Source organism: Panthera tigris, chromosome B3 (assembly GCF_018350195.1).
Source record: "Panthera tigris isolate Pti1 chromosome B3, P.tigris_Pti1_mat1.1, whole genome shotgun sequence".
NCBI classification, from domain to species: Eukaryota; Metazoa; Chordata; class Mammalia; order Carnivora; family Felidae; genus Panthera; species Panthera tigris.
In genome coordinates, this window is record NC_056665.1 from 109,283,619 (window position 1) to 109,310,099 (window position 26,481).

The window sequence follows — 26,481 nt, forward strand, 5'->3', positions numbered from 1 at the left end:
TGGACGTGAAACACACCAAGTTGTAGACAGCCCATTCCATTCCTTTATTTTCACTACTTTATTCCCCAAACTGGATCTTCTCTAAAAAGGCAATGAAATTATGACCAGGCTCCCGCCTTCATCCAAGGTACGTAACTCATTAATCCTCAAAACACTCTTAAAGGTAAGCAGGTGGCATGATATTATTTTCCCAAAAAGAAAATTAGAGACTATCACTGAGGTCGTCCCACAATGAATAAGTTACGGAACTGGGCCCAGCGCCCAGGTCTCCAACCACATTTCCACACTCCCTTTGTACCACTCAAGAAGGACTTTAACAATGTTTGGCCACTCACTTGCAAGCACCTTCAGTTGCCAGCTTCCCAGTAAATGCTTTCCAGCAGCCGTAAAGCACGGGCCACCTATTCTCTGGAGGTAAGTGTGACAGTTAGCAGCACTCACCTTACAACACCAGCGGCCCTAGCAGAAGGCAGTGAGGGCAGGCTCCCATTTAAAGGGTCCACGTGACTCCTCTCCACAACCCTCTTCCCCTGCTCACACCCCACAACCCAAGTGCTAGTCCAAGTACCCGGGACCTCAGAGATAATTCTCCCAAAACACTGCCTGCTGACATCAACTTTCAGGTAAGCCTAGATGAGAGTGGGCAGGACACCTGAAAACACAGGATTTTCCTACCAGATACAAAGGAACAAGAAGTAGTCAGTATTTTTGAAGGTATGTAGAGCATCACTGCTATTCTTAGTGAAAACAAGTTATAAATTTAGAAATTATTCTTAACCTGTAAGTTTCCTCCCCTGCCACCACCCCCATGGGTCCCTAAAAGCCTAATGTATTACAAAGACTTTGGGATTTAAGCTGTTAGATATCTTATTCTATGCCCCTAGACTTAATCACATTCAAAAAAAAAAACACCTAGCTGAAACTAGTCTAGTCTAAATCTAGTCTAAAACTAGTCTAAAGACTGGGGTGCCTGGGTGGCTCAGTCGGTTGAGCGTCCGACTTCGGCTCAGGTCATGATCTCACAGTTCGTGAGTTCGAGCCCCCGCATCGGGCTCTGTGCTGACAGCTTAGAGCCTGCAGCCTGCTTCAAATTCTATGTCTCCCTCTCTCTCTGCTCCTTCCCCGCCCATGCTCTGTCTCTCTCTCCTTCAAAAATAAATAAATAAATACATACATACATACATACATACATACCATTAAAACTAGTCTAAAGACTATAAGAACTGAGTTTAATCAGACCAAGCTTTCTCTTTAATTGCTACCTGCTTTTAGCATTCAAAATTAATTAATAAGTAAACAAAACTAAGCAGCTTATAAAAATGGCTATATATCCATAGCCAATGACTAGTTACATGCATAGGACCATGATGGTTAAGTACTAAAGTCCTGCAAGTTCTAAGTCAGACCTCATACCTCAAAGCTGAATGGAAGTTTTGATGCTGCACAGGGAACAAAACAATCTTATTAATGTAACACTAAGGTTAAAATCTTTAAAGGAGATTTTAATTAATCCTATTTTTGATACGGTAACTTTAATAAGGCTTGAAAACCAGACCACTTACATGGAGAACTGCATAACTCAGCACATACGAATTATGAAAGCATCTATAAGTGACAGCCTTTCCTCCAAAAAGCAAACCATCATTTAAGTAGTGACAACAGTGATTAATCATTGTGGTCGCTGCAAAAAACCTCAAGAGATTCATATATTTGGCTATTTTTAAAATTCAGGCAATTAACATTTGGTCTTTTTTTTTTATCTTAGGCAGTTGAAATTTATTCTTAATCCAAATTGACGTAATGTCATAGACAAATGTGAAGCAGGCTATCCATCTGCCTAATGGAATAATAATCGCTTTCATTTACTAAGCACTATTGGGTACATTTATTGTGTACTATTCTAAGCATTTTCAAGTATCATATCTCACATAATACCACAACAGTTCTATGCAGTAGGTACTATTTCCAATTTAACAAATGAAAAAATCAAGACACAAGGAAATTCAGTGACTTGCCCAGAATCATACAGCCAACAAGCAGAAAGACAGGATTCAAACCCAGGCACACTGGCTCCAGAGCAAGGACTGTTCATCATTGTGCAACCATGAAACTCAATAAAAGACAAGAGGAATATCAGACTTCATAAAACGGGGTGTGTGCAAAAAGATAAGAAAAGGAAGAACACAGAGAGAAATCAACAAGTAATCTCCAACATGCCCCATTCATAAAGGATCAGGCTGAACCCCTTCTCTATCCTCCCTCTAGCCCATTCCTGAGATTAACACACACAGCAATAAGCTATTCTTTATCACAGGCTAAATTCTTCTAAATGATCTCTTCTCCTTAACTTAAATAACAGAAGTAGTCAAGACTGACTGAAAGAAAAAGAGGGAGGAGTATTCCTGAAAGAGACAATTCAATTACAGCAACAATTAAAAAAAATTTTTTTTTCATTCTCACTGAAGGAGGACCCAAATCAGCCTGAGCAAAGGGCTCTTGTACTGTCTGGTCCTCTGACTGCCTCAAATAGCTGTGCTGCTCTCAACCTCCTTGCCTTCATCTCCCTAATCCTAGTGAGCTATGAAAACGGGTAATGTGAAAAGGTAGAACAAGCCAGTATCGGAGAAGAAACACTCTGAGTAGCCCAGAAGGTTTCAATGATATAAGTTTAATGTCTTATGGAACCGGTCCCAGAAGCAGGTAACAAGTATCTTTTAAAGAAACATTTATCAAAAGTATCAGGTACTAGGTTGGAAAAAGAAGATCATAAATGACAAAAAGAAGAAATCACATAGGCAATGCATTCTAACCATAATGTAATAACACTAGATTTTAACAGTTCAAAGTCACCCACCTCCCAAATGCAAGCCACCTGAGAATCTAAACACTTCTGAAATAACTCAGATTGAAGGAAAACAAATTACAAATTACAGACATTTAGAAATAAATGTAAATTAGAAAAATTAAAGGTCATCTTAGAATCCCAAAGCAGACCAGGCAGTGGATGGATGCTTGTGTCGTCTCTCTTCTAATGGACACCTCTGGTCTACACAGGCGGTCCCTGCCCCCAGGAGAAGAATTCCACAGAATCATAACCATAAATAATGAGGAATCAATAAGTGGTTATATAATACCATGAAGGTCATGAGCACAACAACCCATCCATCCAATGTTAGTATTTGTTTAAAAAGGAGATAACCGAATCAATTCTCATAGTTTTGGATAAGACTCATAAAATCAGATTCTACTGCTCTGGAACAACTCTCAAAATTAAGTTGATTTCCAGAATATGTTTCTCACCCAAGAAAATAATTTAGTGACCAGCTAAGTGGTCAATCAACTTGGCAGTTACATTACTCACTGTACTGTCCCTCTTTTTCTCTTTTAGCATTAGTCATTTTCTCCCATATGCCTTTTCTATTGCATCTCCCAGCATCCTCCTACCAATTTTCATCAATAAGCTAGGGAAAAGGACTACTCCCACTTCCAAGGTGTTCATACCCAAATAATTTTAAAATTTACAAGTAACAAGAAGGAATGGGAAAACGAACATAGAATTCCACAGTAGAGGGAGGATGCAAGCTCAAATTAAGAGACAAAGATTCTCCTTGTGTCCAAAGAACAGTTAACAGGAGTGTAAATACACTTTAGCCACACAGCCCAACCTCCCGCCGCCGCATTACCTGCACACGTGCTCGGGCACACATACACACACATGAACCTCCCCTCACCCTTACTATGATTTCAAGAGCTGACGGTTTATTAGTGTTTGTCTGTAATTAGCAAAGTAAACTCATTCCTCCCTAGTCAACAAGCTTCCATTATTCCATCCCAACTAATGTTTAGGGCACAGGATCATGGATCCAATATCGGCCCATCTTCCCGCAGGGCCTGACTCAGGACTTTGCAAAGCCAAAAAAAAGCAAAAGTACAAGAAATGAAACATAAACTAGGTGTCCTTTGGGTTTAGTGCTCTAAGGCTCCATTCAACTGAAGCTGGTGAAAATCAGAACACTAAATTCACACTTTGCAAACAGGCCAATCAAATAAATAAAGAAGGTTTACATCATTATAACATTTATTAGTCATATCATCACAGAAAAAAGTGCAAATTCATTTTAAAAAAAGACATGGGCTGGTAACTTACTCACACATAGGCTATTAAAATGAATGTGGAAATATAATGAAAAAACATTTCTCTAAAATGATGTTTGCATTGGAAGCTTTAGCAGTAACATTATTTGAGCTCCTGATGAAAAATATTTATAACCTATTATGTTCATTCAAAAGATCTGCAATAAAATCCTACTAAGAATTAAGAATGCTTTTCACCTGAAAATGTCCTAAGCCATTCCTCAGCCCTTTTACATCCAGTTCTCCCACTCTCACGAAAAAATCAAGTTACCAACACAGAGGATATAAACATGGTCTTTGATCCCTGCTCCCACCTCAACCCTTACAACTTTCCCTAAATTATGTAAGTCTCCATCCCTATCACATACAACCCTCTAAAACTTCAATAAAGTCAACGAGACTTTCATTTGCATAAAGCATATGAAACTGCATTTACAGAAAACTAGTCCTTGATGAACTGAAGCATGGCATGTTAGTACCAGCAGTAAAATGCCTGCCTGACTGACTGTCCATGTGCTTTGTCCAAACCCTTGCCACCTAGTTTACTTCTAAACACAGATACGAGAGGCATTCTCCTCTCGTAGCACATATTTTGGTAAAACTAAATGGAATTCTATTTTATTAGTGAACTATGCTTAAATTAGGAATAGTTTTTGACACCCCCAAAACTGCAGATATAACCAGCTATATTTCATCAAAACAGGGAGAAAAAACTCTAAGTCTTTCTAATGAACCAAGTAGTAATATGAGGCTTCATGTCCTATGAACTAGTCTGTAACATGTTGATTGCACAAGCTACTTCAACATAAAGAAACTAACTCAAAACTAACACAGTAGCTAAAATAAGTATTGAAAACTTCACCATTCCAATTACTTTATTACTGTATTCAAAGCAGTGGGTTCAAAAACGTGTGTTCTGGGGTGCCTGGGTGGCTCAGTCGGTTAAGCGTCCGACTTCAACTCAGGTCACAATCTCGCGGTCCGTGAGTTCGAGCCCCACATCGGGCTCTGGGCCGATGGCTCAGAGCCTGGAGCCTGCTTCCGATTCTGTGTCTCCCTCTCTCTCTGCCCCTCCCCCATTCATGCTCTGTCTCTCTCTGTCTCAAAAATAAATAAACGTTAAAAAAAAAAAAATTTTTTTTTTTAAAAAAAACGTGTGTTCTGCTATTGATGACCGTGGTGGTGGTGTGGTATTTCCACTACTATATATCTGTATTTTTTAAAAGCATCCCAAGTGATTTCAATGTGAGGCCAGTTTTTAAAGTAATAACTACAAAATCCTTCTCTCATCTTCTTCACCTTTGAAATTCTTTCTTTTTTTAGTTCACTGAAAACTAACCGTGAGGGGCACCTGGGTGGCTCAGTTGGTTCAGCCATCTCACTCTTGATTTTGGCTCAGGCCATGATCCCAGGGTCATAGGATCAAGCCCCATGTTGGGCTCAATGTGGAGCCAGCTTAAATTCTCTTCCGTCTCCCCCACTCACTCTCTCCCTCTCCCAAAAAAAAAAAAAAAAAAGATAAAAACAGCAATTAAAAAACAAAAAAACTAACTGTGAAAACTTGCCATTTCCAAGAAAAGGAAGGTCCCTGGAAATATCTACAACAGTGAAAGCATTCCTTCCTCTCCTTGGCCGTAAAGAAGTGAATGTACAGTTGGCTGCTTTTAGAACTCCTTCCAATTTATTAATAAGATAGGAAACACTTGGCTGATTACTAGCATGTGCTTTTCCCACAGGTTCAAAACACGTCTCATGATCTCTCATGAGAGGGAGCCCCACAGCACAGAGCCTGCTTAGGATTCTCTCTCTCCCTTTTCTCTCTGCCTGCCCCTCCCCCACGTTCCCACACACTCTCTCTCAAAAAAATAAATCAATAAATAAACTTTAAAAAACAAAATAAGTAAAAAGTACATCTCATAGAATGGCTACACAGATGAAACAGTATCCAGTATCCAAAAAATGAGACCAGGGTGTGAGTATTAAACAAGTTTAAGCAATAAACTGAAAGGCAGAAAAGGCCAGTACTGATGTTTCAAGGTAAAAAGAATGACAATGATAATGAACACAGACTAGTGCAAAGCGCTATACTAAGCTCCTTACAGGAATCATCCCCCTTTAATCCTCAGAACACCTTATGAGTGGCCACGATTAATATCCCACTTCTTCAGAAGAAAGGACTGGGGACCAGAACAGCTAAATCACTTGCACAACATTACCCACTACTAAGGGCTGCAGCTGGGATGCGAATCCAGGTCGTCTTATCCCAGAGCCCACACCAGTAACGACGACGATGGTGGTGATGGTGACTGTGATCAATACCACCACCGCCACTGGAGCTCTACGGATAAGCTGTCACGGTTAGACACTTGTTTAAGAGAAGCTGTAATCTAAAAAAAGCAAAGGAAAATCTGATGGACTTTTCTACAAGCATTTAGGTATTTTAAAACGTAAACAGCATAAAATCAGAACCGAACTAGTGATCAATGGTAGATAGGTAACTTAAAGTTCTAAACGACAATATATTAATTATTCTGCTCAGCTTGGACAATCAACATGTATTTGTTATTATTCTTCTGTGGATCTCTCCAGTTTTCCTTTCCCAAAAGCTGACAAATACCTGCTCTCCACTTATAAGCAAAACCCAAAGGTCACCACTGATGCAAACCAGTGGCTGCAGCAGCAAAATTATAGGATTCAAGGCTCTCATATTATTTTGACACTACTCTCATATTATTTTGACACTATGTTCCAATCAGAAGAGAGAAAAACATACATGCACACACACATGTCCACACATACAAAACATGCATATGCACACAACTTTTTTTTAAATTTTTTTTAATGTTTTTATTTATTTTTGAGACAGAGAGAGACAGAGCATGAGTGGGGGGGGGGGGCAGAGAGAGAGGGAGACACAGAATCTGAAGCAGGCTCCAGGCTCTGAGCTGTCAGCAGAGAGCCCGACACGGGGCTCGAACTCATGGAGTGTGAGATGATGACCTGAGCTGAAGTCAGACACTCAACCAACTGAGCCACCCAGGCGCCCCTGCACACAACTTCTAATAAATATATATTTCTGTTTCCAACCCTTCATATTAGCTATCCCTCATGTTTTACCTTCTAATGCCAAGGCAGTCACTGAAACTTGTCAGGACAAGAAATAAAACATTTAAAAATTGATCAATTCCTTCCTAATTATAGGTGTAGATTACTTTCCTGCCACCAAAATCACCCACAGGACCGAAGCCACCAAAGCCTCTGGCTGATGCAGACTCCACACTGTTAGCACAGAGCCAGATGCTGGGCTCGAACTCATGAACAGCAAGATCATGACCTGAGCCAAAATCAAGAGTTGGATGCTTAACCATCTGAGCCACCCAGACACCCCATAAATCTATTATTAATTCATCACCTAAGGGCTTATTTCCAGAGATGGAACCAGGGCCTCTGAACACAAGAAACTCCTGTAGCATGCTGGGCTATTTCACCCCCCACCCCCAAAAAAGGGCTGCAGGACACAGCGTTCAAAAATATCTTTGTCAATGATTCCCTTTTTTGAGGATTTTCTATATCAATAAAATTACAAAAAAGACCAAGCTGACATTGTTTTTCAGATAAAGTCATGAAAACAGTAAGTAGCCACCATATTTTCACTATAATTTCATAAACAGAAAGCTCTTTTGAATAATAAAAGAAGAGAAGGGCAATCTCAGAATAAAAGTCAATCCTTCCTCAAAACGGACGGTGGCACGTGCCCATGCACAGATATCGTGTGTTCTCTGCCTTGACCTTCCTTCCCTCTACTTAGTGCTCACTTTGCCGGGCACCAGGAACAACTTTCCCACAGCCTGTATCTGGGGACCTTTGGGCCGTATCGCCACTTTGTTCCAACACCTGTCTGTAGCATGGATAACAGAGTTCTAGCCATACTGACATACCAATTTCAACTGTGTTTAGATGACCAGAAAAGCTGAGAAGATAACACATACCCACAATAGTCCAGGAGCTTTTCATTTTACGGCAGCCATGTAGTCCTTAGAAACTACGTAAGATAAAAATTTCCACAAAATTTTATACACACCTCCAGTCGAGAACTTGCCACATTATACTGGTACTTTTTTTTTTTTTAAACCAGTGAATCAAACACGTGTCTTGATTATCTTTAAATACCCAGATCCAAGGAGGAGTTTCTAGAATATGGTAAGTACACAACAGACACAGGTTTAATCAATAAATTCTACATATTGACAGTCTGTGAGTTCGAGCCCCGCGTCGGGCTCTGTGCTGACAGCTCAGAGCCTGGAGCCTGTTTCAGATTCTGTGTCTCCTTCGCTCTCTGACCCTCCCCCGTTCATGCTCTCTCTCTGTCTCAAAAATAAATAAACGTAAAAAATAAATTCTACATATTGAATCTTCTTTCTCCATGTTTCCAATTGTAAATTAGAACTTTATTCCTCTAGAAATAAAATTAGACTGCAGGATAGAGGGAAAGGTTCAATATGAATATTAAATAAAATGAATTATTCCAATATTTTAATACCAAGTCATAAAATGAAAATTAAAAAATAAGAATGCGGGCACCCGGGTAAGAATGGCAGTGCCTGGGTGGCTCACTCTAGGTCAGGCGCCCAACTCTTGATTTTGGCTCAGGTCACGAACTCATGGTCCTGAGATTGAGACTGAGCCTCCTGTCACTTAGGACCGTCTCTCCCTCTTCCTCTGCTCCTCCCCTACTCATGCCCTCGCACTCTCTCAAAAAACAAAACAAAACAAAATAAAACAAACAAACAAACAAAAAGACCTAAGGAAAGATGGACTAAGCAAAGTAAATCAGAGAAGGACAGATACTATATGATTTCACTTATATGTGAAATGTAAACAAGCCGAACTCTTAGAAACAGAGACCAGAATGATGGTTACCAGGGCCTGGAGGGTGAGGGAAATGGAGAGATGTTAGTCAAAGAGGAACAAGCTTCCAATTATGAGTAAGTTTCAGGATCTATGTATATAATAACATATACTTGAAAGTTACTTAGAGAGATCTTAAACATTCTCACCACAAGAAAGAAATCGTAATTATGTGACCAGATGGAAGTGTTAGCAACATGCTTACACACCTTATACAATGTTACATGGCAGTTACGTTTCCAAAAAGGTGGAAGGAATGCGAGAAGGAAGAAAAGACAGACAGACAAGGATGGTTTTTTACGATACAATATTTATGAGCATAAAAAGGAAATAATAGGCCAGGTTACTTGACAAAAACCTAACTAAAAAAGGCAGGTCCTTAGTTTCTTGAAAATATCACCTCCCCCTACCAATCTAATAAAATAATGCCTTCTTTTCTAACACTTCATTAAAAAAATCTAGTTGGGGGGGCGCCTGGGATGCTCAGTCAGTTGAGCACCCAACTTCAACTCAGGTCATGATCTCACAGTTCATGGCTTTGAGCCCCTTGTCAGGCTCTGTGCTGACAATGCAGAGCCTGCTTGGGATTCTCTCTCTCCCCTTCTCTTTCCCTCTCTTTCTGCCCCTCCCTGACTCATGCTTTCTCTATCTCAAAATAAATAAATATATATATATTTTTTTAAAGGCAAAGTGTCAGCAAAATTTCTTTTAAAAAAATTTAGTTGAGGGGCGTCTGGGTGGCTCAGTCAGTTAAGCATCCGATTTCGGCTCAGGTCATGATCTCACAATTTATGGATTCAAGCCCCACATCGGGCTCTGTGCTGCCAGCTCGGAGCCTGGAGCCTGCTCCAGATTCTGTGTGTGTGTGTGTGTGTGTGTGTGTGTGTGTGTGTGTGTGTGTCCCTCCCCTGCTCACGCTGTGTCTGTCTCTTTCTCTAAAATAAACATTAAAAATTTTTTTTTAATTTAGTTGATTTCTAAAATAAACAGAATAGTTTTTATTCAAGGATGAGAGAAAAAGACTCAAAATGAAGATGAATGTACAACATTAATGAAACAGTATAATCTGGAATGCCCTCCACAGCAAAAATAACCTGATAATTTTGCCAAGTGTGCCATTAATAAATGAAAAGGAGGAAGGTTTAGGGGTGCCTGGGTGGCTCAGTCAGCTGAGCATCTGACTTCGGCTCAGGTTATGATCTCATGGTTCTTGAGTTCAAGCCCTGCATCAGGCTCTCTGCACAGAGCCTGCTTCGAATCCTCTGTCCCCATCTCTCTCTGACCCTCCCTCATTCACACTCTCTCAAAAATAAATAAATAGTAAAAAAAGAAAAAAGAAAAGTTGGAAGGTTTAGTGCAAATGGCATAGGCTTTGCATTCACTTACTCATTCATTCACCAAATATTCAATGAAATCCCACGAAGGGCCAAGCACTGCTGGGATAACATAACGAAGACACTAAAATTCCTTCCCTCAAAGAATTTTACATTCTAGCACAAGAAGACAAATAATTGCAAGTAAAAAAAATAAACACGGGGTGCCTGGGTGGCTCAGTCTGTTAAGTGTCTGACTCTTGGTTTCGGCTCAGGTCACGACCTCCTGGTTCATGAGTTTGAGCCCCACATCAGGCTCTGTGCTAACAGTGCAGAGCCTGCTGCGGATTCTCTCTCTCTCTCTCTGCCCTTTCCCTGCTCATACTCTCTCTCTCAAAATAAAGAAACTTAAAAAAAAATGAACGGATAAATGAATGAATGAACGAATGAATACATTATATGGTATACACTACGGGGGAAACCAGTATGCTGAGCAGTGGTATGCTGGGGGTGGACAGTACAACTTTAAAGAGTATTCGTGGGGCGCCTGGGTGGCTCAGTCAGTTGAGCGGCCGACTTCAGCTCAGGTCATGATCTCGCAGTCCGTGAGTTCGAGCCCCGCGTCGGGCTCTGTGCTGACAGCTCAGAGCCTGGAGCCTGTTTCAGATTCTGTGTCTCCCTCTCTCTGACCCTCCCCCGTTCACACTCTGTCTCTCCCTGTCTCAAAAATAAATAAACGTTAAAAAAAATTTTTTTAAATATAAAATAAAATAAAGAGTATTCACCTGGAAGACAGCATCTGAGCAAACACTTGAAGGAGGTGAGGCAGTCAGCCCAAAGGGCATCTGGGGGAAAAGGGGCCCAAGAATGGGGATAGAAAGTGCAAAGGAACTCTGCAGCAGGGAGCGTGCTGGTGAATCTGAGCATCTGCAAAGAAGCAAACGTGGCTGGATCCACATGAAAAGTGAAAAGTGGGGGAGATGGATCAGAAGAGTGAGGTATGAGTAGCGTAGGTCATCTTGGGCCTTGTGAATCGCTTTTAGACTTTGGCCTCGACGCTGGTCCTGAGCTGGAATCATATCTTTACTGTTTACTAGGTGACACTGGACAAGCCACTTATTTCTCTGAGCCTTAGTTTCCTCATCCATAAAATTGAGGAAATGTACCTCACAGGGTTGAGTGAGGATTAAGTGAAAAAGCCATTTGTAGGATGGAAAATGCTGTTCACAAAGTTGTCACTCATTTGACACACATCTATCAAGTACCTATAACATACAGCATAGAATCAATTCCTTGTTTCATAGCTCTCATTAAAACTATTTTCTGTATAGAAATATATTTAGCATTTTTGGCATAGCTTTAAAATTATTTTTAAACCACTTAATAAATTCTGAAGCACTTCTAGAAATATTAAATTTTTGTTGAAATTTTATTCTAATAATATCAAACTTTAATCAAACAAAGGCCATCTATAGTATTTAAAACCCTCACACACCATAATTCATCTTCTCTTCCGCACTTGGCTTTTGAGACCAGGAGAAAGTCATAAAATCATAATCTGATAAAAAGAAATTAATAGGGGGCGCCTGGGGTGGTTCAGTCGGTTGAGCATCCGACTTCGGCTCAGGTCATGATCTCACGGTTCGTGGGTTCGAGCCCCGCGTCAGGCTCTGGGCTGACAGCTCGGAGCCTGGAGTCTGCTTCAGATTCTGTGTCCCCCTCTCTCTCTGCCCACCCCTACTTGTGCTCTGTCTCCATCTTTCAAAAATGAATAAACATTAAAAAAAATTTTTTTTAATAAAAAAACTTTTTAAAAAATGAAATTAATAGAACAAACTCCCAAGATGTACACAAGAGTCAACATTGTTGTTCTAGCTGAGTTCCAAAGTATGAGCCAAAAAAAACCTTCAAAAAGACTATTTTTACTTATGTTGTGGTTATAAGGTAAAGAAATAAATTAATGGAATTACAAATGTTCGGCAAGCACTACCCCTGAAGGAAGGAAGGAAGGAAGGAAGGAAGGAAGGAAGGAAGGAAGGAAGGAAGGAAGGAAAATAAAATAAAAGATCACATTATTTTCAAGTACTTCAGGTACTTGAGGGCTTCCCCTCCCCCAGAGATTACTTCTACAAGGGATAAAAAATGGCCTGTGTACTTTCCATTTGTTTTGAGGATTAACATCAATGTGAATCAGTTCAGGATGGGATGAACCTGCAGCTACTTTAACAATATGATACAAGGTTTAAAAACAAATTAGATAGATGCATAGAGAAACAGATATCACATTAACATCAATTAAGCCCACTGTCTATTATTTCACAACGTAAGTTGACACCAACAATATCTTTAAACTTAAAAAAAAAAAAAAGATTTAAAGCATAAAAAAGACTCAATCCAATGTTGCAATGCCAGCTTAGAGATGCTATTTCTGAACCTCCGTTGGGAGTTTTAAATATGAGCCCTTAAGCTCCTGAGAGTGACAGGACTGAGGGACTACACTAATGGAATGACCTCTAATCCCAAGAGTAATAAAGAGTGTACATTTATAATTAAAGTCATAATCTGGGCAATAAAACCCAGTGACAGCATGTAGGAGACACCACTTACTGTGGAATTCGTGTCGGCTTCATACAAGGCATACTACAATATAAATTAAACATAAACGTAGCCCACATATTAAGCATTGACGAAATCCAAAATTCACATTTGAAACATCATACTAAGAAAAATGAAATCCATTTTAAAACCTTATTTTTCCAGGGTGTATAAAAATAATAGCGGTAGAGAGGTAGAGACTTACAAGTATGTATTTATGGATGTGTTATACAGGTATGCACAATTGTGAGTGTATGACTCCAAAACGGAAACTTAAACAACAGTAATACAAACATTTTATAAAAGACAAAGAATGTGTGTCTGGAAAGCTTAACACTTTCAGAGCAAAGAAGCATTTTATTTTAAAAAAATTTTTTTTTCAACGTTTATTTTTGGGACGGAGAGAGACAGAGCATGAATGGGGGAGGGGCAGAGAGAGAGGGAGACACAGAATCGGAAACAGGCTCCAGGCTCTGAGCCATCAGCCCAGAGCCTGATGCGGGGCTCGAACTCACGGACCGCGAGATCATGACCTGGCCGAAGTCGGATGCCCAACCGACTGCGCCACCCAGGCACCCCCAAAGAAGCATTTTAAAACACTGAATGGTAAGACAGGATACCAGTGTAAGCCAGCATGTCCACAACTTAAGTCCTTTCTTTGCTACTGACTTCCTGGCCACAAACCGGCTGTCAGCAAGGGTAGAAAAAGTCACTGAAATCTAAAGATCTGCATGCTAATCAGGCGATTCCAAACACAAGCCTTTTTTCTGAAGCCTGATGTAAGTCCGCATTCTATGCCCAATGTGGTACCCTAGGGCTCAGCTAAACATGCCACCAGATAGTACAAACATTTTCTCTTCAGTTGTACTATGACTTTCCCTTTCAGAAAACATATTCAATAACTGTATCTCCTCCTTAAGAAGCCAGACCAAATATAAAAAATAAGATCTGGCATTATTAAGAGTAATAAAATGCAAACTAAGCTGGGCAACTAAGTCCACTATCTCAAAAGTCTGTCCGTTGTTATCCTGGAGAAACACAGAAACATTTACAAATTAGGTCAATTTCTTTTAGCACAACTGGGAAACTTGAAAAAAAATGTAAACCCATTCTGCATTCTTCCAGACGGCTGAAGCTCTTCTTACGGTCACACACACCCACACTTTAAAGTCAGGGAGCCTGGGCTCGAAACACTCTCTACCATGTACCAGCCAGACAATTTGGGGCATGTGGTGTGACAGTGAAAGACAATGGGCTACAAAATCAGACTGCCTGGATTCCAAGCCTAGCTTTGCCACTTCCTTCTGGGAAACCATAGGTGAATCTCTGTGCCTCAGTTTGCTCGTGTATAAATGAGGGCATAATAACAATACCTACCTCATATGGTTGACTTAAGGGTTAAGTGAGAGAATAAAAATAAAAACACATGGAATAACATTCAGAACGCATTAGGTGCTCAATAAATTTCAGTTAGTAAACTGCTGTTAAAAAGCACGGCTGAGCCTTTGTGTCCTTTACAAAATGAGTCTAAGAATAGTAGCTCTGTCACAGACATAGCTTGAGAATTTCATGAGATAATACATACATAAAATGTTCTACACAGTGCCTGGTACATGAAAATGTTCAATAAATGTCAGGTTAAAAAAAAAAAGACACTTATCAAACAAACAACAGGAAGTGCTGATGCATATAGGGCTTCTTCCCTTCTTTTGTATATATATCCAGTTGTGCAAGCCATATTGAAAAAAAAAATAAGACTGATCTCAACCTGGGCACCTGGGTGGCTCGGCTGGTTAAACGTCCAACTTCAGCTCAGGTCATGATCTCATGGTTCACGAGAGAACCAGTCCCACATCAGGCTCTGTGCTGACAGCTCACAGCCTGGAGCCTCCTTTGGATGCTGTGTGTGTGTCTCTCTCTGCCCCTCCCCCACACTCTCCTCTCTCTCCTTTTCTGTCTCTCCCTCTCTCTCTTGCTCTCTCCCTCTCGAAAATAAACATTAAAAAAAAAAAAAAAAAAGATTGGGCTCAACCTACTAATATCCAGTGCGATTACTTCCAAGTAAAACGGTAATGTGACTGTAGGAAAGGTGAAGGCACTGACTCAGTTTGATGTGTGGGATAATCTGGGCACCAGGACATGCACCAGCAATGTGCCAGAGTCCTGGAGGACAAAGGAACTTAGCATTTGGATGAATGAATGACAGACTAACAGAGTCTTCGGAACAGAAAAGCAAACATTTATGAAGAATTCAACAGTCTGGAGAAGCACTGCCAAGATCAGGACACACCCGGTTCTCACACATCCTCAAACCTCACTTCAGATGTAATCGGGTTTGGGGGCATTTGAATGGCTCAGCAGGTTAAGAGTTCAACTCTGGATTTTGGTTCAGGTCATGATCTCGCGGTTTGTGAGATCAAGCCCTGTGTACAGCTCCTTGCTAACAGCACAGAGCCTGCCTAAGATTCTCATCGCCCCCAACCGCCCCCCCCCCCCATCCCTCTACCACTCGTGCATATGCATGCTCTCTCTCTCTCTCTCTCTTTCAGAATAAACTTTTTCAGGGGTGCCTGGGTGACTCAGTCGGTTAAGTGTATGACTTCGGCTCAGGTCATGATCTTGCAGTTATGGAGTTCGAGCCCCGCGTCAGGCTCTGTGCTGACAGCTCAGAGTCTAGAGCCTGCTTCGGATTCTCTGTCTCCCTCTCTCTGCCCCTCCTCCGTTTGCATATTCTCTCTCTCTCTCTCTCTCTCTCTCTCTCTTTCTCTCTCCCTCTCCCTCTCAAATATAATTAAAAACATAAAAAAAATATTTTTTAACTTTTTAAAGATATAATCAGGCTGATGCAAAGTTTGCAAAGGAAACAAAACAATATTTGACAGCTTTGTCCTTCGAATCTAAATTTTCATATTAGCATTCAAAGATGTTAATACTTCTAAATCTTAACTAAAATAATAGTAATTTACACTTAAGAGTTTCTTATAATAACATATTCATAACAAACATTATTGACCTCCCACTAAAATATCATGAAGTACTAAACCACTTCAAAGTATTTTGTAAACCTTTCCTCTTTTCCACACACCCTGTTATTTAAAGATCTAAGGCATTAGCTAAAATTCTGCAAAATTTTTACAGCCTCTTACAAGGCTTCAGGCTACGTCTGGAAGGAGTATGATAGGTAGTTTCAAACTTCCCAGAACAAGTATTTGCTTAGAACCTACTATGTTTAACTTAACGATCAATCATCCGTTCATTTATCCCACAAATATTTACAGAACACTTTTTGCATGCCAGGCACGGGTCTAGGCTGTAATTTACATTTCTCAGCAAAATCAAATAAGATACTAGCCTTCAGGAAGCTTACAGACCAAAAAGGAAGAAAATCTAATTAAATAGTCATATAAATTACTGTAAAACAGAAAAAAGGAATGAAAGAATGAAAGGAAAATAAATGGAAAAAAAAAAAGTAAAATGCACTGTAAGAGCACATGAGACACAGAATGGAGGGGGAAGAAAAGGTACTTATCCACAATGAAATTTACAGTCTGGTGGGCAGTAAGATTAACATATATAATATAAATAAGAGCAAGAAAATGCTATTAAGTATCTAAATTTCATGGACCAAGTTGAGAGACAGGAAAGGAAAAAGCTCTTGGCGAGGACCTACAGTGTTCTGGAGCCTTATAAAAATCCCGCAAGGTAGGCATTAATAGTCTCATTTTACAGATATAAAAACTGAGGCGGCATGGGATTTAGTTTTATTAGCAATGGTGTAGAGCAGCTGCATCACATAGAACCGGAAAGTATGGTAAATTTTACATCAAATAAAATAATTCTTTGACATTAATTTAGACAGACACAGGTGGCGGTAGGCATGTGGCCGTCAGAGCAATGAATGTCCCCCTCCTCTACCTCCCTTTTTACAGCCCACCTCCAACCCCCTTCCCCCACAAAGCACCCAGTATTTCCACCACAATCACACCTGTGCTCATGTCCTTTCCACACCTACAAAAATCTGCACTTGCTTTCTGAAAATATGATTGGCTGACTACCTTGGCTGCTAAAAGGACAATGCATTTCTCCCTCCAAAGAAACGTATTTATAATTTTGCAAAGACTTCACAGAAACAATAACAAAATAGCTTCATCTGATGGCCAAATTTTAACCATGGGAATTTCAGACATAAAATGGGCAAATTACTTACAGCCCCTCAAGCGACAACTAATCTACTTTCACAGGATCATAAGGCGCCTTTATCAACAGATATTAGCGGGGGGGGGGGGGGGGGGCGCTCCAGTTGGACCAGGACACCCTCATTCACACAACCCTCACTACAGTCTTTTTCAGCATCCGTCCTCTTTGAAAATATCACGACCTTCTACAACCTGCTCTTTTAAGGATCTGCAACACTATAAACAATGTTACAAGATATTTGTTAATGAATGAATAAGCCAAAATAAACAAGGGGCACCAAGGACAGATCAGGTATGAAAAAAAGACACACATTCTGAAGAGCCATTTCCTGTTTCACAATAAATAGTCCTTTCTGAAAATCTGGAATGAGTCATCTTTTCCCAGTCATATCATCTATACATAATAATAGTAAAAACTTAATAAGCACGTACTCTGAGACAGTCATTGTTCTAAGCAGTTTACGTGTATTAACTCATTTAATCCTCTCCACAGTGCCGTGAAGAGGGATTTATTATCATCCTTACTTTACGTGTCGTATATTGAGTCCTGGAGGTATTTCGTGACTTTCACATAGCTAGAAAGGGGCCCTGCTGAGCCTGAGACCCAGGCGATCTGCAACTTGTACACTCTATCACCTCTGCTAAAGGGTAACATGAGTTTGCTTATCACTAACCACTGCTGTTTTTTCATTTAATACCTACAACATACACTAGAGGGACCATCTGGAAAGGTTAATCGTCCTAATAGAGCCTATGATACAAACAGAATCAGACATGAGTTCAGTCATCTCCCTCCACTTTGCACCAAGTAAAATGCAGCTACTAGGGGTTATACAGATGCTCTAGCTGGCTTGTTACTTCTGTTAATACTTTTGGTGGTGGTAAGTCTCTCAGACACTTGATGACTTTAAGTCTTCTATGGCCTTCCAACATTTTCCTTTGCGCCTAACCTGCCTTACTTTATGTAAAGACTTCAGCATTCTTTCTGTTTGGATTTAATTTACTTAAAGGAAATGTAAGGACACAGAGGTTTAGCTGTTTAACTGTTCTGGAACACTTGATATCTGTTGATCCCCTCTACATTCTGATAACAACCCACTGTTGTCACTGGCACAGCCTAAGGTCAAGAAGACATGTGGCAGGTTGAACTGCTCCCAGACAGTAATGGGACTGAAAGGAAGCATGACTAGGACAACAGATAAACACAGGACAGGTAAGAAGACATCTTAGGCAGGAAGAGCTTGGAGGTTAAGAGTGAGCACATTACAAGGTGAAATGTGAGAAGATATGCATGCCTAGGCAGAGGAGACAGTGGACTGGGGGTAAGAGGAAACAAGAGGGAAGAATTCAAACAAACCCGGCCATGAAGGACCTTAACAAATGCGGGCTAATCTAGGTTTCATGTAGTGACCACAGAGATATGTTGGGCTAGTAATAAGTAAGTGCTGTAGGGAGCTTCAGAGGGAGGCAGTCAAATGTGCCAAAACACTGTCACCAAAGCCAAGCGTGAAGAATTGGCCTATCCAAGGCCTATCCAACAAGGGCCTATCCTAAGCTGATGGCAGTGGATGAACACTAGAAAAGGAAGTCTGAGATACATTTAAAAGATGAAAGCAAGAGGATATTTTGTCATATCAGATGTAACGAAAAGGAAAGGCAGTCAAAAAATACTAATGCTTCCAGGTTTGGAGGATGATATGCTAGTAAAAACGGAAGCCCATGACAGAGAAGTCAGTATAACAAGACAGTTTGTGCAGATTAGTGCTGGGGACAATGGAGTGTGAGGTAACTCCAGGGCATCCAAGGGAGGAGAGATTCAAGATAGTTTTGGCAACATGGGGCTATAACCTAAGGAGGAGAGATTTCTTTTCTTTTCTTTTTATTTTTCTTTCTTTCTTTCTTTTAAATATTTTATTATTTATTTTTGAGGAAAGACAAAGAGAGTGAGAGAGAGAGAGAGAGAGAGAGAGAGAGAGAGAGAGAGAGTATAAGCAGGGAAGAGGCAGAGAGGGAGACAGAGAATCCGAAGCAGGATCCAGGCTCTGAGCTGTCAGCACAGAGCCTGATGCGGGGCTCAAACTCACAAACTGTGAGATCATGACCTGAGCCAAAGTCAGATGCTTAATCAACTGAGCCACCACGCGCCTCTGAGAGTAAAGATTTTAGAGTTTTCCTAGTAAGGTGAAAGTCAAAGGAATAGAGCAAATAACAGAACACTAACAGACCAAATGGACAACAAAGAACAGAAGGTTAAAAATGGGACCATGGTGGGGGCGCTTGGGTGGCTCAGTTGGTTAAGCATCAGACTTCAGCTCAGGTCATGATCTCGCCGTCGTGGGTCTGAGTCCTGCGTAGGGCTCTGTGCTGACAGCTCAGAGCCTGAAGCCTGCTTCAGATTGTGTCTCCCTCTCTCTGCTCCTTCCTCTCTCTCTGCTCCTCCCCAACTTGTACCCTCTCTTTCTCTCAAAAGATGAATAAACATTAAAAAAAAAATTTTTTTTTAATGGAACCATGGGACAGTTAGAGACAAAATGAAGAAAACCTGACAATGAGGCAGAAAGCTCAGTGTGTAATGGGACACAGAACCAAGAAGGTGAATGGTCACCAAAAGCAAAAAGTAGGGACACATGGGTGGTTCAGTCAGTTGGGCATCCAACTCTTGATCTCAGCTCAAGTTTTGATCTTGAGGTCATGAGTTTGGGCCCCACGTTGGGCTCCACACTGGACGTGGAACCTACTTAAAGACACACACACACACACACACACACACACACACACACACACACACACAGTTCCATGCTTCTTCCAATGATAATAGTGTATGACATATTTAATCAGAAAAACTTCTCCAGTAGCCTTGAAGAAATTCCCCTGACACTAATGAAACAATCCAGTTATCAAGGAGGTCTGAGAGATACCTAATCAATTCAAAGACTTGGGGGGCTAAGAGCTAGTTGTGATTCACTTTTGGTGTGATTTTTGTATGTATGTATGTATGTATGTAGGCAGGAGCCACACCCAATGTGGGGCTTGAACACAACCCTGACATCGAGAGTCACATGCTCTACTGGCTGAGCCAGCCAGGTGCCCCAAGGAAGGTGTGATTTTATCAAATTAGGAGAAAGAATAAGAAGAAAAAGGAGAAAAGATAAAAGGGGGGGAAAACCAAGTCCATTCAAGTTTTTGGAAACTCAGAAGTATCAACCCATATGCATTTGATTTTAATATTAAATTTTAACTAGCAATGTCAGGAAAATTGTGTGAGAAAAGCCAAGATGAAGAGAATATTAAAAGGTCAGGAGTTTGGGTTTAACTGTAGATGCAGTGAAAAAACATGGCAGCGTTAAAACCTGAGGGAGAGACACAGCATATGATTTGTGTTTTTAAAAAGATCACTCTGCTTGCTATGAACTGAATGAACTCAATTCATTCAAGAGAAGCAGGGAAACCAGTTGGGGACTACTGCTACAGAGTCACAATAACGGCAAAGTGGACAAATCAGAGATAACTACTAGAGGCAGAAGCAACAGTACTTGCTGACAGTAATGATTCTGGGGCAAAGTATGAAGGTGAATAGAAGGCGAGACACACAGAGGACTCAAAGATGACTCAGCTGTCTGGTTTGAACAGCTAGGTGAATAGAGGAGTTATCAAGTAAAAGAAGAGATAGTTTGGTGGGGAAATCAAGTGTTCCACTGAGAATGCGTTAAGTTGGAGATGTCTGGGAAACATATACCTAAAGATGTCCAGTCAGTAATTGCATATGTAAGACCAAAGTTTGAGGTAAGTAAGGTCAAAGCTAAAGGCAGAAGTATGAGAGCCAACGGTATATAAATGGCCTTAAAGCCAACGGGATAAATGAGATCACCCATGGTGAGAGTGCAGAAAATGAAGCACAGGGAGCACCCCCCCCCCCAAAAAAAATCCAACCCATACAAGTTGAGAAGAGGAGAAAGAACTATCAAACAGAATGAGAAGAAACCACCAGACGTAGAAAGAAAACCTTAGTATCACAGAAGCCAAAGAGAGGAGGTTTCCACAAAGAGAATGCAGATAAGTATCAAATGCTGCTAACAGACATAAGTCCACCAGATTTGGAGGTGACCTTGATAAGAGTCACTTCAGTAAAGCATTGGTAAAGGCAGAACCACATAACAGCAAGATCTGCGGAATCCTATGCTATGACCCCAGCATTAACACACCCTCTTTTTTCTTGTGTCTTCAGCTTCTATTCCTTCCTTCAATGGCTCTATGCCAAGGTCAAACTTAAAGTTCTGATTGGTACATCAAGTCACTCTCATCTCTGCTGACTAGAGTCTCTGGGCCAGATTACTGCCAAAACCAAAGGCCTGCCTATTGATTGGATGGTCTTGGGTCAAGTGGCCACTCAGTCCAGTCATCTGAGACCAGAGACAAGAAACCAGTCATCCATTAGAAAACGGTCAGTGGATATGAGGGGTCTTCTAAGTCTTGGCCTGTCTCCAAAAACACTTTACTAAAATTTAAAACAAAGACCAATGAATACATTTACTAATGAAGGTCTAAGGATTAAGCGTATAAATTATAAGCAGTTATTTTTTCTTAACTTGGTATAGGTATTCATATGTTCATTCAAGATATCATTGCTCTTTGTATCTTCCAGTAGCTCATAAAATGATTTACATTCTTTTAACTTGGATAAATACATTGAAGACAGTGGTCATTTTAAGAGGAGAAACTCCAACAGCAAAGAAAAACTTTATGAGTATGGAGTCACAACATCTAATATATTTTTAATCACTAAAGAAAGAAAAAATACATATCAGCACTTTTAAGACTTTTATGATAAAATGTTATAAAATGCAAGAAAACGCACATAGTTTTCAGTAGCATGCATTCATTCCTTATTAAAAAAAGAAAAAAAGTTTCCATCCAAAAACATTCAGGCCCTGTAATTTTATCCCACAGGAAAGCCAAGCTAAAATGAAAAAACATCCAGAAGGAAGTTTACAGTGGAAACTCTGACAAATGCTTGACCGTAGTGTCATGAACAGCACTGTTATCATATGCATAGGTCTACACAGCTAGACACAAATGCATACATTATTCATTTCAATTAGTGGTCAAAAAAATAGATGATTATGATTCTTAAAGCTTGTACTTACGATTGATGAACCCAAACAAAAAAAGTAAAACCATAAACACAAGCTGGAGACAGAACCCTCGGCAAACAATGCCCTTACGTTTGAAGGCAGAACTGATGCTAATTTACATCTGTAGAGTACTCCTAAGTTTCTCCAGCATTCTCGAAAGGTATTATTTCACTCAACAATCCTAACAAACCTATGCGTGAGGCTGGCTAAGTCTGACACTCATTTTGCAACTGAGGAACCTGAACTGCACCAAAGATGCACGATTTGCTCAAGATCATACATAGAGTCACAACGACCACATTCAAATCTAGGTCTTATGCACTACAAGAAGTCCGCTGCTCCTTCCACTAACATTTATATTAATACAGCCTTTGATAAAGGGGTTTCAAATCCCTGCTGGAATTGCTTCAAATATCACATACCACATTTGGACCTTTAAAACAGACTCAACTATTCACTCAAGTAATATTAATATTAATCATGCTATGATTACCAATTCTAAGGCACCTGATGTCCTACTATACTGATATATTACTAGAAAACCAATTTTGACATTTCATTCATTATGTTACTGTATTATTTTCCTTAATGAGTACACAGATCCCATTATAAGGCTGCTAGTGGTCACTGTGTTTCCAACATATCTCAGAAGTTCCATGGATGTCAAACCTACTGACAATTAGGAGCCATAAGGCAATGTATAAGTTACCTATTCATGACATTCATAAATAAGATCCTATATTCAACACTAACCTGAGTAAAAAGATACTCTATGATACATGACCACTGTCCACTAATAACTAAAAATTAAAGAACAAGATGAATGGATTCAGACTGCGAAGTATTAAACACTTTTAAACATAAAAAATAATTTTAAAACAGAATTTATAAAAAAAATTTAATGTTTTCAGTTATTTTTGAGAGACAGAGAGAGCATGAGAGAGAGCATGCACACACAGTGGGGGAGGGGCAGAGAGCAGGAGACACAGAATCTGAAGCAGGCTCCAGGCTCTGAGCTGTCGACACAGAGCCCGATGCGGGGCTCGAACTCACAAACCGCGAGATCAGGACCCGAGCCGATCATAATCAGACCCTTAACCGACTGAACCACCCAGGCGCCCCTAATACACCTCCATTTTAAAATGCCTATTTAGAGGGGTGTGCAAGGGTGGCTCAACCAGTTAAGTGTCCAACTTTTGATTACAGTTCAGGTCATGATCTTACATTTTGTGGGATAGAGCCCCAGAATCAGGCTCTGTGCTGACGGGATTCTCTCCCTCTCTCTCTGCCCCTCCTCCACTTGTGTGCTCAAGCTCTCTCTCAAAATAAATACTTATTTTTTTTAAGTTTATTTATTTTGAGAGAGAAAGAGTGTGTGAACTGGGGAGGGGCAGAAAGAGAGGGAGACAGAGAGATTCCCAAGTAAACTCCTCACTGCCAGCATGGACCCCAACACTGGCTCAAACCCATGAACCATGAGATCATGACCTGAACTGAGGTCAGACGCTTAAGGGACTGAGCCACCCAAGCACCCCTCTCTCAAAATAAGTAAGTCAGCTTTTTTTTTTTCTTTAATTAAAAAAATAAAATGCTTATTCAGAGTGCCTGGCTGGCTCAGTTGGTAAAGCATGTGACTCTTGATCTCAGGATTGTGAGTTCAAGACCTACATTTTAGTATAGAGATTACTTAAAAATAAAATATTTAAAAAAAAATTTTTTTAACGTTTATTTATTTTTGAGAGAGAGAGAGAGAGAGAGAGAGAGAGCGTGAGTGGGGGCGGGGCAGAGAGAGAGGGAGACACAGAATCTGAAGCAGGCTCCAGCTGAGCTGTCAGCACAGAGTCTGACGCGGGGCTCGAACCCACAGACTGCAAGATCATGACCTGAGCCGAAGTCGGACGCTTAACTGACTGAGCCACTCAGGTGCCCCATTAAAAATAAAATATTTAAGAAATAAAGAAAGAAAATGCTTATTTGTAAGCACCAAATCTTCTCCCCACTCCTCATTTAATACAATGGGCTGTTCTCAAGCATCCTTTATGAAAGTCCACAATATCTACTAAGTATTTGGATCACAGCCATGGAATATCAGCATCAGTATCACTTCATAAAAAAGAAAACCATTCTCATTAGAAATTAAGACAGCATATAAGAATATTACTACTTCACATCTGTCTCAGCCAAACTCAATACATCCTCTAAAAGCAAATATGCAGTGCAGTATTATTAAATAATATGAATAACTACCACGTACTGAGCATTCAATACATTCCAGGAACTGCCAACCTGCTTCAACAGTAACAACAAAAAACATAACGGCTGCTTACATTTATTGAGCCTGGATGGTGAGTCGGGCAATGTTCTATGTGGTTTACAGAAGTTATCTCACAACACCACACTTCACAAGTGAAGGAACTACAGAGACCAACTATTCTGCCCAAAGTCACAGTGGCAGCTAGGGAGAAACCCAGCACCAGCCTTTCTTCACCGTTTGCGGGTGGAAATGGGCTAATTTAAGTAAAGCGCTCAGAACAACGGCTGGCACATGATAAACACTCCATAAATACTGGTAGTTACTACCGGTATTATTCGATCTTCACAACAATCCAGTAAAATGAAAACGGTGGAAAACAGAATGAGGAGAGCAAAAGAAAACCGGGAAGAGGGCAGGAAATAGATCAACAGGCAATACTTCCAAAAGAAAAAGAAACTCAAAGCTTTTGGAAAGAGTGAGCAAGTTAAATGACGGCTGCCCAAAGGTTTGTGTTATAGTCTTTGTGTTTATATATTTTTCTATCATTTTACGGATTCATTTATGTTTAAAAAAAAAATGAGGGGACAGGAAAAGGACATGGGATCAGAGAAGAAGAAATAAGGAAAAAGAGGGAAAGAGAAGTTAACACATTATCTATCTGTAAAAATCAAATACCAAATAAACGCAAATCTTCATTTTAAGGCAGGCCAGGAGTCTCTAACCTATCCACTACTATGGATCCTACTGAAAAAGTGCTCCATAAACACATACGCTACAGTTAAAAACCAAAAAAAATCTATGTAAGACAAACGATAAATTCCAATTAGGATTGCTCTTAAGCAAAACAAGGGCAAATGAATCATTATGATTTAGCTGATACGCATTTTAAGCGGTTTTCCTGCCTCAAATGTGGAAATAATAGCGACAAAAAAAGACATGACTCAGTTTCATTTAATACTTGGTTCATTTGATACTTGGTCATCTAATAAGGAGACCAAAGAAGGGCAAACTGGTTTTGTTTTTGGTTTTTTTTTTTTTATGATGTAGATACCTACCCTGTAGCACCGAACATGGAGACTACTGTTTTCAAACAACCTGTTAAACAACAACCTGCCAAATGACCACCTCTGGTCCTTGGCAACCTAATATCCAACACCCAATCTTTCTTTTTTTGGGAACAGGGAAATTGAAACCCAGAGAAGTTAAGTTCAACAAGGAAGCAGAACAGTCCAGTGGAAAGCAAAAAGCATACTGGAATCTGACATACTTGGAGGAGAATCCTGGTTCCCTCACTGATTAAATGCTGCCTCCTTTCCTCACCAATGGGAGAATTATACCACCCTCCTAGCAAGCGTTGGTGACAAATAAAACAGAATGTGCGACACTTAGCAAGTAATAGGCACTTAATAAGTGGTAGCTATTGGTATTGTTACTATAATCTCCTTGTGGGTGGCTCCGTAGGTGACAGTTATCATTGTCATGATTATGAATACAATCTCCTAGGGGGTAGGGACTGTATCTGCCTTAGGCACTGAGTACAGGGCCTGGCACAGACTAGCCCTTAAATACCAGAGGAAGGGAAGAACAAAGGAGAGATTATACAGAATTAATCAGCAGAAGAAATGATATTCAACAGTTTGCCAAAATTCCTTCTAGAAGGCACTTATGCCATATGTACAATATGTCCTGTTTCATTGTTTTTTCAAACTCAATTCAGGGAGCTACAACACCATAATTTTTTTTTTTTTTTTTTAACGCCGTATTTTTTTTTTTTTTAAATGAAGTAGGAGAGAATACAACATAATAGAAACAAGTGCATCTAACATAATAAGTACAATTATGTTCTACTTCATTTAACTTTAATACTAGTTACATGTACACCCTTGCAATTGTGTGTATGTGTGTGTTGGAGTCAGGATGTAAAATGAATTTACTGCAAGTAGCACCAA

At 40.1% G+C, this 26,481-nt stretch overlaps 1 protein-coding gene across 3 annotated transcripts in view; it reads right to left on the minus strand.

Moving 5' to 3' along the window:
- PPP2R5E (protein phosphatase 2 regulatory subunit B'epsilon) overlaps positions 1-26,481 on the minus strand; it is a 149,058-nt gene that overhangs the window by 66,989 nt on the left and 55,588 nt on the right. The window lies entirely within an intron of this gene.